The sequence below is a fragment of the Gossypium arboreum genome, chromosome 9 (genome assembly GCF_025698485.1).
Source record: "Gossypium arboreum isolate Shixiya-1 chromosome 9, ASM2569848v2, whole genome shotgun sequence".
In the NCBI taxonomy this organism is placed as follows: Eukaryota; Viridiplantae; Streptophyta; class Magnoliopsida; order Malvales; family Malvaceae; genus Gossypium; species Gossypium arboreum.
The window spans coordinates 33453708-33471852 of NC_069078.1; the positions used below are offsets into that span (position 1 = coordinate 33453708).

General features: G+C 36.3%; 1 long non-coding RNA gene and 1 other non-coding gene across 2 annotated transcripts; both read right to left on the minus strand.

The window, feature by feature from the left end:
• Positions 1 to 8165: 8165 nt before the first annotated feature.
• Positions 8166 to 8272, minus strand: LOC128281225 (small nucleolar RNA R71). Its single transcript, XR_008271438.1, has one exon. It is a non-coding gene; the product is annotated as a small nucleolar RNA R71 (small nucleolar RNA).
• An 8224-nt stretch (positions 8273 to 16496) lies between these two features.
• Positions 16497 to 17679, minus strand: LOC128280696 (uncharacterized). Its single transcript, XR_008270797.1, has 2 exons — positions 17595 to 17679; positions 16497 to 16780 (listed from the first exon to the last, which is right to left on the minus strand). It is a non-coding gene; the product is annotated as an uncharacterized LOC128280696 (long non-coding RNA).
• Between the last annotated feature and the right edge of the window lie 466 nt (positions 17680 to 18145).

An 18145-nucleotide genomic window follows, 5' to 3' on the forward strand; every position in this document is an offset into this window, starting at 1 on the left:
TTGCCTCAAAGAGTTAGGGAGAATATTGAAAGAAGAACCAAACAATATGCTCATAAGGTGAACAAAGGATGCAAACGAGTGATATTCGACCTCGGTGATTGGGTTTGGATCCACATGCGCAAGGAAAGGTTCCCCACTCAAAGGAGGTCTAAACTTTTGCCAAGGGTGACAGTCTTTTTCAAGTCTTAAAAAGGATCAATGAAAATGTTTATAAGTTGGACCTACCAAGTGAGTACGATGTAAGTGCTACCTTCAATGTTGCTGACTTATCCTCTTTTGGTGTAGGTGATGATCCTAGCTAGGGAAGCTGATGCCAATCCTATTGAGCTGCCTTTAGGACCCATCACTTGGTCTCATTCCAAGAATTTCCAAGAAGTTCTTTCAAGCTATATTGATCGAGCATGGGGAGAAGAAGTGGCGGGCCTTATTGATCACTCATGGAGCTCAACAACATGCGTCCCATACGGCTTATTAAGAGCTAAACTTTAGTTTTCATTCTTGAGTTGATTAGTTGCCGGAATAAACTTTAATTAAGTTTAGTTATTTTAGTTTAAGTAATTAATGTGTCTTGAGTTTATTTAATATGTCTAAGTATATACGGCAATTAATATGTCTTAAGATAATTAATTTGTTCTAATTAGTTATGGCCATTTAATTTGTCTTGAGTTATTTAATTTGTCTTAGTTTATACAACTATTTAAAATGTCTTAAGTTTAGACAACTTAATTGCATCATTGATTATGTCCTTACCGAATTTATTTAGTGTTTATAGGTAATCAATTCAGCTGAATCAACTAGTTTAGGGGCAAAGTAAAGCATTAAAGAAGAGGATGCATTTGGCTAATCCATAGGACAACAATTAAATGATAACCAGCTGATTTCTCTTCTCTAAGGGACTATTTGTGGATACCAATAGACAAACACACATTCACATTAGTCCATTCAGCTAGCAAGTGAGTTCACCCCACAGGAGCTATTCAAAATTCGTTTGTTCACATTTAGAGGCTAATGAAGTTCAAGTGTTCGCACCAATTGGGTTGTTCGTGTGCCTAAACTGCCATTATTTTGGCTATTGTTTATTCGGCTGCCCAAGGAAGAATTAAAGCCTACTCATAACTCTTTAGCTGAACAATCATTGAAAAAATTCAGCTTAGCTTATCAAGTCAATTATTTAGCTAAATTGGAAGACTAAATAAGCTGCCCATTGGCATCACCTAGGCATAGGTTTCACCAAAAGACTTGTAATCATTTAGGGAGCTAGTTCAACTCATTAATAGCCCGATTTGAGCTAATTGTAAGTGTCCATTCGGTTGGACTTAGCTCAAGCCTATAAATACTTTGTTCATTGCTGGTTGTAAGGACTTTTGACCAATTTATGAACTACTTTTGTTCTTTTGTGAGAATTCAACTCTCATTGTTCACTTTAGGTTTGAATTTACTTATCAAGACTAGTTTTATGGCATCATTCCTTTCTTTGTTTCAAACTTATCACTTGTCTAAGTGTGACATTCATTTATACATTTGGTTCCTATTTGACATAGATAGTGGGTCAAGGTTTACCTTCACTTCCATCACCATTTGCACTGATCCCACCTAAATGCTGTTTAATATTCGGATCAACAATCATCTATATTGTTGGTTTAACCTTATCCTTAGCCGAATTCACCCATCCATCTTCACAACCATCTTTTACCCTTTGTTTTTGAACTTAACTTTCAGTATTTTCCAACTTACTTTGAAAGAACTCAACACTTACTTAATTTTACGATCGGGCAACCTAAACGACTCAAATCATCACAGAGGTGATTTTGTGCCAATGACCGTCAACTTGTGTGAGCAAACCTGTTGATAGCTCGAGAGTGAGCATTATATGTGATATGAGATTAAGATAGCTTCGATTATATATATGTGGCACTTAGGGTGCGAGTTTCCCGGGTATCTGATAGTATTTCGAATGGTTCAATGGTTATATGAAAGATATGGATGAGTATGAGATTGATACGAGATGGTACAAGTATGTACATAAATCGTATAAGTTTTAAATCGAAGAAACTTGTACAGTTCACATCTAACCTTGTGATTGAATATTTGATAGGTTTGTGTATTTATATAAGTTGTATATTCTTATGACCAAATGTTTGAATTGTATATTTTTGGTAAATTGAGTTATTTTCATACAAGCTTACTAAGCTTTATAGCTTACTCTGTTTATTTTTTCGTGTTTTATAGTGAAATCAAAGCTAGCTCGAATTTAGGAATTGTTGGAGACATCATCACACTATTAAGCTATCGTTTTGGTACTTTTGAATCTATGTTTTTGGAATATATGGCATGTATAGGAACTTTGGTCATTTTGGTATATGTTAGTAATGAATTTATCCATTTGGAATGGCTTGTAAATGTTTAACGTTTGTTTTGGTATATAGCCATGAGAGTTGATTTACTTTGGTTGATTTGGTTGTGCATATATATATGCAAATGGCCTTAATTATACTTATGGTAATTGCAATATAAACGCTTGTGATGAAAGGTAATTTGTGTATCATATGTTTGATAAACTGAGATTGGTATGTATGTGATTTTATGTAAGATGATGCTTAAATGAATGTGGTCTTATTGATGATTTGAGGTAATGAGTTTTGGTATGAAATTGAATGGCACATTATGGTGTTTGTGTACCTTGTATTGTTGGTATTGTTATGGCATGAATTAAGCTTATTTGAGGTTGGTTGATTGCCTATTTATGTCATGTTTGATGCCATTTGGTTTGGTGTAGGTGTATCTAATTTGGGTGGCAAGATGGCTTGGTAAATAGCCTATTTTTGTCCATATAGGCAGAGACATGGCCGTGTGTCCCCCGGTGTTGATTTAAAAATCAAGTCAGCATGCTTCACATGACTTAGCATATGGGTGTGTGACTATAAGTCAGTATACCCTACAGGTTTAGCATGGCCTAGTACACGGCCTGGCACACAGTAGTGTGTGGCCATTTAGAAGGGCACACGGGCTGGTCGCACAGTCATGTTGTGGCTGCGTGACCCAAGTTAGAGAGTTACACAGGGTCAGACATGGGCTAGGACACGACCATGTGATCCCATTTCGGACGTCCACACAGCCTGTGACACGGGTGTGTCTTTAGCGTGTGAGACACACGGCTGGGCCACATGGGCATGTGTCCCCTATAGTTTGAACAGTTTTCTAAGTTTTGTAAAAATTTCTTGAGTTATCAGTTTAGTTCCGAACCACTCTGAATGCATGTTTTGGGCCTTGTAGGCTCATATTAAGGACAATGTGAATGATTTTGATGATGCTTATTTGAAATTCTAAAATGTATATGAAATGTATGGTTATTTTTGAAATAAGTTCAGAAATGCTCCGTAACCCTATTCTGGCATTGAATACGAGTGAGGGGTGTTACAACTTATCTGTTCATCTTGGTAGCAATAAGATGTACAGTGACTTGAAAAAAATGTACTAGTGGCCAGGTATGAAACGAGAAATTTCTAAGTTTGTATCGAAATGTTTAGTATGTCAGCAAGCTAAAGCTAAAAATTAGGTACCTTTTGGTTTGCTACAGCCAGTGATGATACTGGAGTGGGAGTGGGAGCTTCTCACCATGAATTTCTTATCGGGATTACATTTGTCTCCGTGAAAGGGAGATGCAATTTGGATTGTCGTTGATCGTCTGACAAAGTCTGTACATTTTATTCCGGTATGTATAGATTATCCTTTTGAGAGATTAGGGGAGCAATATGTTGTTGAGATTGTCAAATTGAATGGGGTGTCAATTTCCATTATTTTGGATAGAGATCTGCGATTTACATTATGATTCTGGAGCAAGTTACAGGAGGTTTTAGGTACGCGTTTACATTTTAGCATGGCATTCCATCCTGAGATAGATGGTCAGTCTGAACGAGTGATTCAAGTACTTGAAGCTATGCTTCGATGTTGTGTTTTAGAATTCGAAGGTAACTGGGAGAAATATTTACCATTGGTTGAGTTTACGTATAAGAATAGTTACCAGTCGAGCATAAAGATGGCACTGTATGAAGATTTGTATGGTCATAAATGCCGAACTTTGCTGTATTGGATTGAGCTCAGTGAGAAAATGATTCACGGGGTTGATTTGATTTGAAAGACTGAAGAAAAAGTGAAAGTAATCAGAGATACTTTGGAAGAAGCTTCAAATCGACAGAAATAGTATGCAGATTTAACCGCTCAAAAGTTATTTGTTTCAGTTGTAAAGAAAATCTAAGTCCACGATTTATCGGGCTGTATGAGATTATTGAAAGAATCAGGCTAGCAGAATATCGTTTAGCTTTGTCGTCGGAGTTGGAAAGGATTCATAATGTGTTTCACGTGTCAATGTTACGACGATATCAATCAGACCCTTTACATGTTATCTCACTAGCGGATGTTCAGATTTAGCCTGGTGTGTTATATAGCAAAGAACCGAGCAGAATCATAGCTCGAAAGGTTAAAGAATTGAGAAATAAAAACATAGCTTTAGTGAAAGTTCTCTAGCAATGACACGAGATAGAGGAGGCCACCTAGGAACTGGAAGAAGCTATGAGAAAACAATATCCAAACCTTTTTTCTGGTAAGATTTTCAGGGACAAAAATTCCTTTAAGGGGGAGAGTTGTAATAGCCCATTTTCATTGAAATCGAAATAGTGGTTTCGAGACCAAAAATCCATGAAAATATTTATTTTATTATTATTTTAATGTTTACAGCATGTTAGTATTATCGTATAAAATCTTCGTTATGAAATTTTACCATTTGCATCTTAATTAAAAAAAAAGGACTAAATTGCAAAAGGTACAAAACTTGAGTTCTATAAGCTAAAGGGATCTAATAGCTACGTTATCAAATGGTTAAAGGATTTATGTGGTAATTATACCAATTTTATTTTGAGTGGACATTTATGGATACTTAATAGGTGTTTTAAATGGTTAAATTTATAAGGTTAAATTAGTAAATTATTAATTATGTTAATATAATTAATAAAAGAAACAAAATGCATTTTTGGTTGGTATCATCTTCTCCATCGAAAATAGAGGAGAAAACTCCATTTTTGAAGGCTTAACTTTTGGCTGGGGTAAATTCTTCATGCAAGGTAGGTTTTCAAGTTTGTTTTTAATGATTTCTATGCTTTTAGAGTCGTTGTAACTTAATCTAGCTAGCCTAGGACTAAGTTGCAAAACTATTAAAAGATTAGGGTTTTGCCATGAATGTATTCATGTTTCTTGTGATGTTTGATGGAAGAAAATGAACCTTTGTTGTTAGATAAACAACTTTTGTTAAGTGATTTTTGAGGAATTTGTCAATTAGGTATGAAAATTTCATTGTGAAAATATGAAAAAAACTGAAATATATGAGTTGCTATGAGCCCATGTAAAATTCGGCTAGACTTGGGTAGGGATAAAATTGTATGAATTTCATTTTATGAGCTTAAGGACTAAATTGTTAAGGAATCAAAACTTTGCAAAAATGTGAAATTGGATTGAATTGAATAGAATGGCTATTAAATTGATTGAATTTATTCATTTAGATCAAGATAGACCTTGTATGGCTTTAGATCGAGGCAAAGAGAAAGCTTCAGATTAATCGACTCCGTTTCTACACTTTATCATTGAGGTAAGTTCATACGTTTAAATAGAATTTTTAAATTTTTTCTTAAATGCTATTATTTTATAATATCATATTGTATTTTAGTGGAAAAATCCAACTACGTATCGGCAATCATCGACCAATGAAAAAGGATATCGAAGTATGAAAAGGGATGGTGATGACCATCAATAATGAAAAGGGATAGTGATGACCATTGAAATACGAAAAGGGATAGCTTCGGCTATCGAATTATGAAAATGGATGGTGACAACCATCAACAATGAAAAGGGATGCTGACGACCATTGAATTATGAAAAGGGATAGCTTCAGCTATTAAACTATGCAAAGGGATGGTCATTGTGATTCCACTTCATGTCAGCTTAGGAAAGAGTTTTTGATGCAAGTTACTTATTTCTATGGAAGGTAGGAAGCATTGTATTCATGATTTGTAGAAAGTTATTTTATCATGGGCTGATATTGATCAAGCGCTAAATTGGGTTGTTGGTGATGCTTAGTTATAAACGTAATTTATACATATTTTTACCCCATGTTTAAACCATTTTATGGATGATTTTCCATTAGAATTGGTGATTTTGATGCTCCTAATGCTTCAATTTCATGTTTTATACTTAGGAGAGCATAGGAGAGCAAAAGGAACGAGAAACGGGCCAAAAACAGAGAAAATGGGCCAAAGTACAAACTCAACATGGCCTAGACTTCCTCACACGGGCATCCCACATGCCCGTGCCATTCTAGCAGGCTCGAGCACGGCCTGAAGTAATCGCACACGGGCGTGTCCCTGCCAAGCCCAAGTTGATTCCAATTCGGAAAAGGCTAATTTTAAGGGCTCATAGGCATTCCAAAGCCTATAAATACACCCTAGAAAAGGAGAAAAGGGGGATACACAGAATAAGGGGTAAGGAATTACTCCAAGGAAGCCAATTGATTCATCTTAGAAGCTAGATTCATCATCAAGACTGAAGATCTCTCTTCAATTCCCCTTCAGGAGTTTCGGGTTTTCTTTATGTTTTGTAGTCTTTATTATTCTGAGATGTTTTCTTATTTAGTTATGAACTAAATCCCCTAAATACCTAAGGGGAATGAAACCTAAGACAAATCTTGTTATTATTTTCTGAATTGTATGATAAATATTTAACTTGTTCTTAATTATGTGTTCTTAATTCTTGTTTTGATATCCCAGGATACTGATTCAAGATAAGCTCTTATTCAGAGGAGGAATATACCCTGTTAAGAGTACACTTATCATGATTAAGCGGAGTTTATTGCACGCCTAGACATAGGGTGACAAGATTTTTCCGGATTAGGATGAAACCTAATAAGGGGATCCATAGATCGAGTTAATGCAACCCTAGAATGTTAATTAGAGAAAAGTCTCAGTTATTCAATCTAGGGATTAGACGTTATTAGTCTTGAATAGGGATAATAACATAACTTAGGGATCTCTACGAAACAAGTTAAATGAATAAATCGTCCGATTCGGAGCCAGAATAACAAGTGTAGTGTAGGTGGATTTTTCCTTAGGTATTGTGATCATTCAATCAATTTTTCCAAAAGTAATTCTCCAATTCCATTCTCTCGGCATTCTTAGTTTAGATAATTGGTTAATTAAAACAAAAACCTCTTTATTCTTAGGCTAGATAATAAAAAGACAGTCATTACTAGTACTTTTAGTTCCTTTAGGCTCGACAATCCGGTCTTGCTAAAGATATACTACTGTTCGATAGGTACACTTGTCTACATCGCGATAATAGTTAGTTTCAAGAACGATTAATTATAAATATTTAAAACCTATCATGAAATGACATGATCAAGTTTTTGGCGCCGTTGTTGGGGAACTAAGATATTAGGAACGCTCAATTTTTATTACTTTAGCCATTTATTTTTCTTGCAATTTATTTTTATATTATTATTATTACTTACTTATTTACTTTTTCGTTCTCTTCGCAGGTTTTTATAGTTCATGACTAGAAAAAACCCGTCAGGGCCACTACTTTTTGATGAAGAAATCGATCGTACAGTTCATAGAAATCAAAGAGAAATAAGGCAAAGCTTATGATACATAGAGAATGAGCAAGAAGACGATACTCAACCCGTAATCAAAGAGATGGTTGAAAACCAAGGCAATCAGCTACCTCCAGCAATTGCGGTTAATCAAAATCCTGCTCCACGCACTATGTATTATTATGCTAAACCTTCTTTAACAGGAGCTAAATCAAGCATAGTTAAACCTACTGTAGCTGCAAATACTTTTGAATTAAAACCTAACACTATTCAAATGATACGAAAATTTGTTCAGTTTGATGGTTTGCAGGATGAGGATCCCAACGCTCATTTAACCAGCTTCTTAGAACTATGCGATACATTTAAAATTAATGGCATTTCTGATGATGCCATACGTCTTTGGTTGTTTCCCTTTTCATTGAGGAAAAAAGCTAAACAGTGGTTAAACTCGTTACCACGAGGGTCAATTACTACTTGGGAACAAATGACCGAAAAATTTTTACTAAAATATTTTTCGTCGGCTAAAATGGATAAATTACGTAATGATATCTCTTCTTTTGTGAAAATGGATTTAGAAACACTCTACGATGCATGGGAGAGATACAAGGACCTTTTGAGAAGATGCCCCCACCATGGGTTACCGCTTTGGCTCCAAGTACAAACATTTCACAATGGTCTGAATCCTTCGACTCGGCAAATGGTTGACGCAGCTGCTGGCAGAACCATCAACAATAAAACACTGGAAGATGCCTATGAGTTTATAGAGAAGATGTCACTGAATAACTATCAGTGGCAGGTCATGAGGACAAAGCCAACGAAAATAGCCGGTGTTTACAACGTCGATTCGGTCACCATGCTCTCTAATCAGGTAGAACTCTTAAATAAAAAGATTGATGGTTTTCTTAATTCTTCACAGGTTCACCCAGTAATGTAGTGCGAAACAAGTGGAGGTGGAACAAACCACTCAGAATACCAACCCTATGGCCACAACATGGATAACGAGAAATTAAACTACATGGGTAATAATCCTCGACCTCAAAACAATCCATATAGTAACACTTATAATACAGGTTGGAGGAACCACCCCAATTTCTCGTGGGGAAGTCAAGGAAATCAAAGACCACAACATCCTCTGGGCTACCAACAACCACCCTACCAACAGGAAAAGAAGCCAAACCTTGAAGAGATGCTCTCAAATTTTATATCAGTGTCAGAAACCCATTTTCAGGACACCGATACAGCACTTAAAAATCAACAAGCGTCGATCCAAGGGCTCGAAACTCAGATAGGCCAGCTTTCCAAACTAATCTCTGAACGACCACAAGGTAGTTTGCCAAGTAATACCAAACCTAACCCAAGGGAATAACTGAACGCAATTAATATTCAAGATGACGACGGAGACATTGAGCCTAAACCAGAACCAACGCAAGAAACTGTGGTAAGAAAAGATCAAGGTGAGGTAGATCAAAATACAAACAAACCAGTGACTGTTGAATATAAACCTCGTGTGCCATACCCCAACGCGACAAGGAAATACCACTCAGATGAACAATTTGGTAAATTCCTTAAACTCTTAAAAAAATTACATACTAACTTACCGTTTATTGAAGCTCTATCACAGACGCCAAATGCAATGAATTTTTTAAAGGAACTTTTAGAAAATAAGCGGAAGTTGGATGAGGCCTCGCATGTGGAGCTGAACGCTGTTTGCTCAGCCATTCTCCAAAATAAACTATCCAACAAACTAAAAGACCCAGGGAGCTTTACTATTCCTTGCTTAACATGCATTAGCTGATCTAGGGGCTAGTATCAACGTCATGCCTTACAAAATGTTTAAGCAACTAGGTCTTGGGAAACCCAAACAGACTAGGATGAGCATTCAATTAGCAGATAAAACTATAAATTCCCTAGAGGTATTATTGAAGATGTGCTAGTTAAAATCGATAAATTTATATTTCCCGTTGACTTTATTGTTCTAGACATAGAAGAGGATAGCAACACTCCCTTAATTCTAGGAAGGCCCTTTTTAGCAACTGCTAAAACCATCATTGATGTTGGCACAGGTGAACTCACACTCTGGGTGGGAAACGAAACAATCACCCTTCAAGCTCGCAATTTTGGCAACACATTAGGAATTGAAAGTGATCATTTAAACCATTCTACTAAAACTAACAATATGGTGCAACCTACTCTGCAGAAAATGAGTTTGAAGGAAGCACATGAGTCGTTCTCAAGCACTAGTAGAGGACTTGTTCATAAAGATCGAAGATTACAATCGAGGAACTCGATGAATGGTGGACGCACAAACCAAGAACACCCTACAAACCGAAACTACACCAAAACGAGCTTGATACCTCTCCAAATCAACTTAAGGTTGGTGATAAGGTCTTATTAGATGCCGCAGATCCCCACATTGTCACTACCACACCAAATGAGGAAATCTCTCTTACGGTACTCAGTATTTTTCCATTCAGTATGGTGGAGGTGAGTCATCCCAAGTTTGACACTTTTAAGGTAAACAACACCTGATTAAAATCTTATTTTGATGAGATTGACAGCAGGAATGAGGAGTATAAACTCCTCAAACCACCATGACCATTCACTGGAGAGGTAAGTCGAGCTTAGAATATAAATAAGCGCTTCTCGGGAGGCAACCCGACACTAACAATACTAATTTCTTTAAATTTTGGTATTTAACCCCTAACTTACTAATAGAAATCTTGAATACAAATGTTTCCACAAAGACACGGCCAAGCACACGGGTGTGCTTAAGGCCGTGTGAAAACAAAGCAAAAGATTTCCCCAACACGGGCTACGATCAAACACCACGGCCGTGCGATATGGCTGTGGTCGAGCCTACCAAAACAACACGGGCGTGTGACACGCTCGTGTGGAAGAACTGTGGTCGAGCCTGCCAAAATAGCACGGGCGTTCGACATGCCCGTGTGGAACACCCGTGGTCAAACTTGTTAAACTAACATAGGCGTGGGGCTTGCACACATGGGCGTAGGAGAAGTGAACGAAGCTAGACACAATTGTGTAACACGGCCGTGTGAACCCACACTCCTGAGGTACACGGGCATATACTAAATGTCAGACGCGCCCAAATTTGAAATTCGCGAATCACAAGGGCTAAAATTAGGGAACACGGGTGTGTGCCATGGCCGGGTGCCCCAAAATCTATAAATATTCTGCACTATTCACTTTCTTCCCCATTCAAAAACCATAACCCCAGCCGCTGTAACTCCACACGGCCTCCCTGCCACGCCCGTGCGCCGCCTCCAACTTCGTTTTTAACTCTCAATCTCTCTCCCTTAGCGTTTGTTTACTCCTTTCAGTTGTATTTTACTTATTACTAATTCTTATTATTAGCATAATCTTCATTGCTTTTGAACTATTTTTCATTTTGCTTATTATTTTATCATTTAGTTTGCATTCTTAGGTTAGTTATTATACATTGCATGTTAAATCAAGTTATTAGGGAAACCTCATACCCATGATTTTACCATGCTCATTCTCATGATATTTTCATGCCAATGTCTATCATTCAATTTGCATTTTTCAATCATGTTGTTACAAAAACCTCACTCTTTGTTCCTACAGATGCCATTACTACACCCATTCTCATACAATGATAAGGTCACAAAATTATTATATTAGTTATGTTTGGTTGTGGCTAAAATTCTTCTTTTTATTTGAAAATTATATTCCCTTTACTTTGACCACCCATCAAGATGACTTGATGATTCTAAATGCGGTACCATGTCATCTTCACGTGGTAAAAAGGCCATCGTACCTGCCTCGAAGAAGAGGAAGGGAGCCCCATCTTCCGCAGGTCCAACCATAGAAATTCGTCACCCTCTCCTGCAGTTCCCCCGAGGGCCCTAAGAAGAGCTTTTCCAAATACTTCGAGCCCAACCTTTAATTGCGGGCCGCTACATCAACTGGGCTATCGTAGAACAAGTTCAGATGGCTGATGCAATTCGGGCCCTCCTAACCATCGACCCTTGGGAGCAGTTCTTTGGAATTATCAAGCCTACGTATCTTAAGCTCACGATAGAACTATGCTCAACGTTCCATCTTCAGACCATTATGACAAATTACGATGATCCCCGTACGGTCCAGTTTCACCTAGGTGGGTTAGTCCACCAGCTAAGCATCCCAGAGTTTGGTGCTGCACTAGGCTTATATACGGAGGAGTTCAAGGAGGAAAATGAACTACATGCTCTCACTCACCACATACATTTTTCTCCTCGAAGTGTTGGCACACTTTGGCCCCTGGCGCAGCCTCCTACAATCCTAGCTGCTCCAAGGCATTAGCTCTCCCACCATCCCTGAGGTACCTACACGCCATTTTGGCTCACACAATTACAAGGAGGTGCGAGAGCATGGGCGTCATCAACACTCACGATGCCTACTTCTTATGGTGTATGTCGCAAGGGCACGACATTGACCTTGCCTATTTCATCGCCCTTGCGAATCAGCACCAAACGGAGCGGCATCGAAAGGGGGTTGTCTCCATTGGCCCCTACATGACTCGACTGGCGTGACACTTTTAGCTCCCCAACATCCCAGCCCAAGAATCATCCCTCACCCTCATCGGCCAAATGTCTCCACAAGATATTCGAGCATGCTTAGCATGAGGATGATCGAGAGGCACCGAGGAACCTACCCTCCCCAGTATCATCTTACCCAATCCACCAAAGAGGAGGCCTACGAAGACATTCTTGATGATGTCCCCCCATAGCACGAGGACCCACCGACCTAGCCACCACCACCCTCTCGTCCAGTTCATGTGGCGGATTCATATGCTGAGATCTCTAAGCTCCTCAACCGATTCGAGCAGTAGTGTTTTCAATGATTTGACAACATTGATGCTACTCTACAGAAGATTTGTCAGCACATCCACATCTCATCGCCAGTTCCACCTCGTGAACCATCCAGCGATGAAGATGTTTAAAAATATTTATTTATTATTTTATGTTTTTAATTTTTATTGAAACTACTTTTTATTTTTATTAGATTTTAGAAATTTTATTTTTTAATTATGAATTTTGGTTATTTCTTTTTAAGTAATTATTCTTCCTAATATCCCCTAAAAAGTTCCCGATTTTATCACAGTTATATAGAGCTCTTAAGCTCATCATCACATAGGAACTAAAACTCCACCGGGAAAGGTTCTCCACAACTGCCATATCCTGATCGACCACGACCATAGCTACCACTAGATATAATATTCTTTTGGCACAAGACTTATGGACAAATGAACCTCTACGACCTCCAGTGTAACGCCCCAACGCCCGAGACCGTCGCCGGAGTCGAGTATGAGGTGTTACTAAGCTTAGTTTAACATTTTTAGAACTTTGGATTATTTGTTTCTACATTCACAGCTTTTAAGCTGCTTGCGTCACAGTCACAATAAAAATCATATCTCGAGTTACGAAACTCGAAATTAAGATCTGTAAATTTTCCCTGAATCTAGACTCATATACCTATCTACTAATGTTTTTATAGAATTTTTGGTTGGGCCAATTAGTACAGTTTATTAGTTAAAGTTACCCCTGTTTCAGGACTTGACTGGTCTAACCTCTGTTTACTACGAACCACATTTCTCTCTGTAAAAAATCCATATGACTATGAGGTTTATTTCTCCTGAAAATAGACTCAATAAGGATTCTGAGAATATAAAATACACTACCTAATTATATCTTTACAATTTATGGTGAATTTATAAATTTGGAACAGGGGATTCAAAAACTGCTATGGCCCTGTTTCACTAAAATTCAAATATCTTGTAACATATAATTCCCTTACCTGCTTCATTTATTTCATGTGAAACTAGACATAATAAGCTTCAATTTGATATGTAGTCCATCACCAAGTTCAATTTCTATGATTTTTAGTAAATTTTAAACTCGCGTCGTTGTTGCTGCAAGATTCATTTATGGCAAATTTCATCCCTTTTATGAGTTTTTATGCACTAAATATCTTAATAGTTTTCCTTAACATCAAGCATAATCATAATTTACTAAATAATGCCGAAATCAATACTCGGTAACAATTATATTTAACAAGTAGTTCACATAATTTACATATTATTTGAAATTAACCACAAAGCATACATTTCATAATAAAATTCAGCATAACATATAATTAACATCAATAACTTAAAAATAACCATTATGCTACATTATTTACACATGAACTTACCTTGGTACCAAAATACAAAGATTTTGCAATTTAGTCCACAATCTTTTCTTTTCCTCGATTGAGGTCAATTCCACGTCTTTCTTGATCTAAAATAACACATTTAGCTTATTTAATACTCACATTATCAAATTAATCCTTAACTCAAATTTTGGCAAAATTACAATTTTACCCCTAAACTTTTGCATATTTACATTTTTGCCCCTAGGCTCGGGATTAAACTTTATTCCTTATTCTTATGTTTTACAACATGCTGATCACTTTTCTCTTCTATGGCAACATCAAATTCTCACTCTAACATGTACTTGTGACTATTAGGTATTTTTACCAATTAAGCCCTTTTACTCATTTTTGCTTAAAATCGAGTAGTACAAGTTGTCTAACATAATTTAAAACTTCATATTCTATCATAAAACATCAAAATACACAAATTTCACCTATGGGTATTTTTCCAAATATAAACCCTAGGTTAAATTATTGCTAACATAAGCTTTATCGAGTTAGGGATCTCAAAACGTAAAAATCATTAAAAGCGGGCTTGGAATCACTTACTATGGAGCTTGGAAGCTTGAAACAAACCCTAGCTATGGAGAACCCTGAAATTTTGGCCTAATGAAGAAGATGGACAAAATTGGCTTTTAATTTTGTTTTAATTCATTTTAATAACTAAATGACCAAAATACCCTTACTACTAAACTTTCCAAAAATTCCTTCCATGTCCTAATTTTGTCCATGAACTTAAAATTGGTCAAATTGCTATTTAAGACCTCCTCATTAATATTCCAAAACAATTTCATACTAAAAAACTTCTAGAATGCAAGTTTTGCAACTTATTCGATTTAGTCCCTACTTTCAATTTAAGCACTTTAGGCATAGAATTTCATCACGAAATTTTCACACAATCATGCAATCATATCATAAACCTCAAAATAATTATAAAATAATTATTTCTATCTCGGATTTATGGTCACGAAACCACTATTCTGATTAGGCCATAATTCGGGATATTACAGCCAGAGTATCCTCCTCCACTCTTGAACCGATTACTCTCCAAAACTCTAGTTCGAGGAATTCATCATACAGGAAGTGTCACTTCTCTCCCTATCTTATTTTTATATTCTATAATACCTATCTTTGTACATTGAGGGCAATGTACATCTTAAGTGTGGGGGGGCATTCATGTCATTATTAGAAAAATCCCTGAATGATTACCTTGTTCTCATGAAAAGCTCTCATATCATATTTAGGATAAATTTTAATTGATTTATGATTTTGATTGATATATCTTGAATTAAAACATAGGGATTTATGCATTGATTGTTTAAACATTAAAGCATTAGAGAATCAAGCATGATAAGTTGATTTTTAAGAATTTAAAATTATAGGTTGTTTCCCCAAGTCTAGGTATTACTTTGAATTGGAATTCATGAGTCTAAACATCAAAAAGCCATATTTTTTTGTGAGATTTTTGAACCTTTTGAGCATCTATTAATTCTTTCATGCTCACTTTTATTATTGCTTTGAGTGCGTCAGTATTAAACTGTTATTCTAGAACTTGCTTGATTATGCATGTCGAGACCACACCATTTGATTTGATATGTCAAAATGATTAAGGCATTGAGGATTAACCCACTCATTCCATGAAAAGCCTACCTCTATGATTAACCCTAGTAAACCCCCTTGAGCCTAACAAGCCATTCCTTGTATTAACCTCAATATTAACCCTTAACCCATTATTGTTGAAATCCACTAAATTAATTTGATTCCTATTTTTGTCGAGTTTTGAGTTGAAGAAATTGCTTAGCTATGTCTTGTTTGTAATAAGCTAGTCTGTAAATATTTAACTTGTTCTTAAAAAGAAAAAAAAAAATTTATGTATACTTATCTGTAATTTCATATTCTGAAAAGAAACTCTGTTCTACGCAAGTGAAGATTAACTCTTTTTCTAGTTAGGCAATTTGTCAATTCAATCTCGATTCTAACCCTTTCTTTCAGCTTGTGTGTAACACCCCGTACCCGAGACCGTTGCCAGAGTCGAACACGAGGTGTTAACGGACTTAATTCATTAATTAAACAGCTCATACAATTCATTTTAAAATTTCCAGACAAGCTGGCTAACTGCATCACAGTCGCTTTAAAAATCATATCTCGAGTTACGAAACTCGAAATCCAATTCCGTAAATTTTTCCTGAAACTAGACTCATATATATATCTACTAATTTTTTCTAGAATTTTGGTTGGGCCAATTAGTACAGTTTATTAGTTAAAGTCTCCCTGTTTCAGGGTTCAACTACTCTGACCTCAGTGTATTACGAAACAGATATCTCCCTGTACAGAGCTTCAATGACTATGCCGTTTATCTCTAATAAAACTAGACTCAATAAGGAATCTTTACATATAAAGCATGACTTCTAATTATCTTTGTAAAATTTATGGTGAATTTCCAAAGTCAGAACAGGGGATCCAGAAATCGCTCTGGCCCTGTTTCACAAAAATTTAAACATCTCATAAAATATAGCTCATATACCTGTTTTGCTTATTCCATATGAAAATAGACTCATCAAAATTCGATTCCATATCTTATTCATTATTTAATTCCATTTCTACTATTTTTAGTGATTTTTCAAACTCACATCACTGCTGTTGTCTGAATCTATTTTATGGTAAATTTTACCTATTTCATGGTTTCCATGGATTAGCTAGCAATTTGACATACATAATACCAAATATGATCATGATTAGCCATTCCAATGGCTAATCATTACCAAGCATTTCTATTTCCATACCACTCAATAACCATATCATAAGACCATATATACAAAATGATTATAATGCTATACGTGCCATACTCAAAATATACAAGCCATTATGTCAAGATGGTATACGGATAGTGTGAGCGTGCCTCCGACCGTTTCCGATTTCCGAGCTGGCTTGTCAACACTACAAGGAATGAAAAGGAGGAGTAAGCATAAATGCTTAGTAAGCTCACATGCAAATAGCAAGTAACATAACCATATAAGCAAACATAAAACATCATTTGCATAATCATCACCAAGACATTCATATCACCTTTTCATTTATCATCTTACCATATTGTTGTTATATCGAGTTTTCAACCCGAGGGTTAAGTACATACCTGTTCAAATTATCCATTTCACAACACTTACCAATATGTCCCTTTCATCTTAAGTATTCCTCCATTTGAGTAGAACTTTACCCGTTGAACACATCGGAATATAATTCGGATACATGGAAAGTTTGCACATAAGTGCCACATATGTAGCCAAGCTACCATGTAACCCGCCCATAAGTGAACTCGGACTCAACTCAACGAGCTCGGGCGTTCACATCCATAAGTGAACTCGGACTCAACTCAACGAGTTCGGATGCCTAGTTACATCTCACGAACTCGGACTCAACTCAACGAGTTCGGACGCTCGCATCCATAAGTGAACTCGGACTCAACTCAACGAGTTCGGATGCCTAAATATCCCAGTGACATGTCACTTGTATCCTAATCCATTCCTAAGGTTCAACGGACCTTTTTCCCAATCATGTGTCTCAACCATCTTCTACGGAATGCCGATACCGATACCCTAGTAGTATTTCATATTTTCCAAGTATATCACATAATTTGACATATTATCAAACAATTATCACAAGTATAATATTTCATAATAATTATCATATCATTTAAAAACATTAAAACATTTAAAATAATAACTATGTTACCAACATTTACATATGAACTTACCTCGTATGCGAAAATGGCTATTTTTACCATTTCGTCCACAACTTGGTATTTTCCCCATTTTAGCCCGAATTTCAGTTTTCCTTGCTCTATCATTTAAAATATAGTCTAATTAGGACTCGCATTATTCAAATTGACCCAAAATCATATTTTGGAAAAATTACAATTTTGCCCCTAAACTTTTGCATATTTACACTTTTGCCCCAAAGCTCGTAAATTAAAATTCAGCCTATTTTCTTATGTTTTATGACATGCTGATCATTTTTCCTTCTATGGCAACATCAAATTCTCACTCTAACATGTACTTATGACTATTAGGTATTTTTACCGATTAAGCCCTTTTGCTCGTTTTCACTTAAAACCGAGTAGCACAAGTTGTCTAACATAATTTAAAACTTCATATTCTATCATAAAACACCAAAATACACAAATTTCACCTATGGGTATTTTTCCAAATATAAACCCTAGGTTAAATTATTGCTAGCATAAGCTAAATCGAGCTACCGGGACTCCAAAAACGTAAAAATCATTAAAAACGAGGCTAGAACGAACTT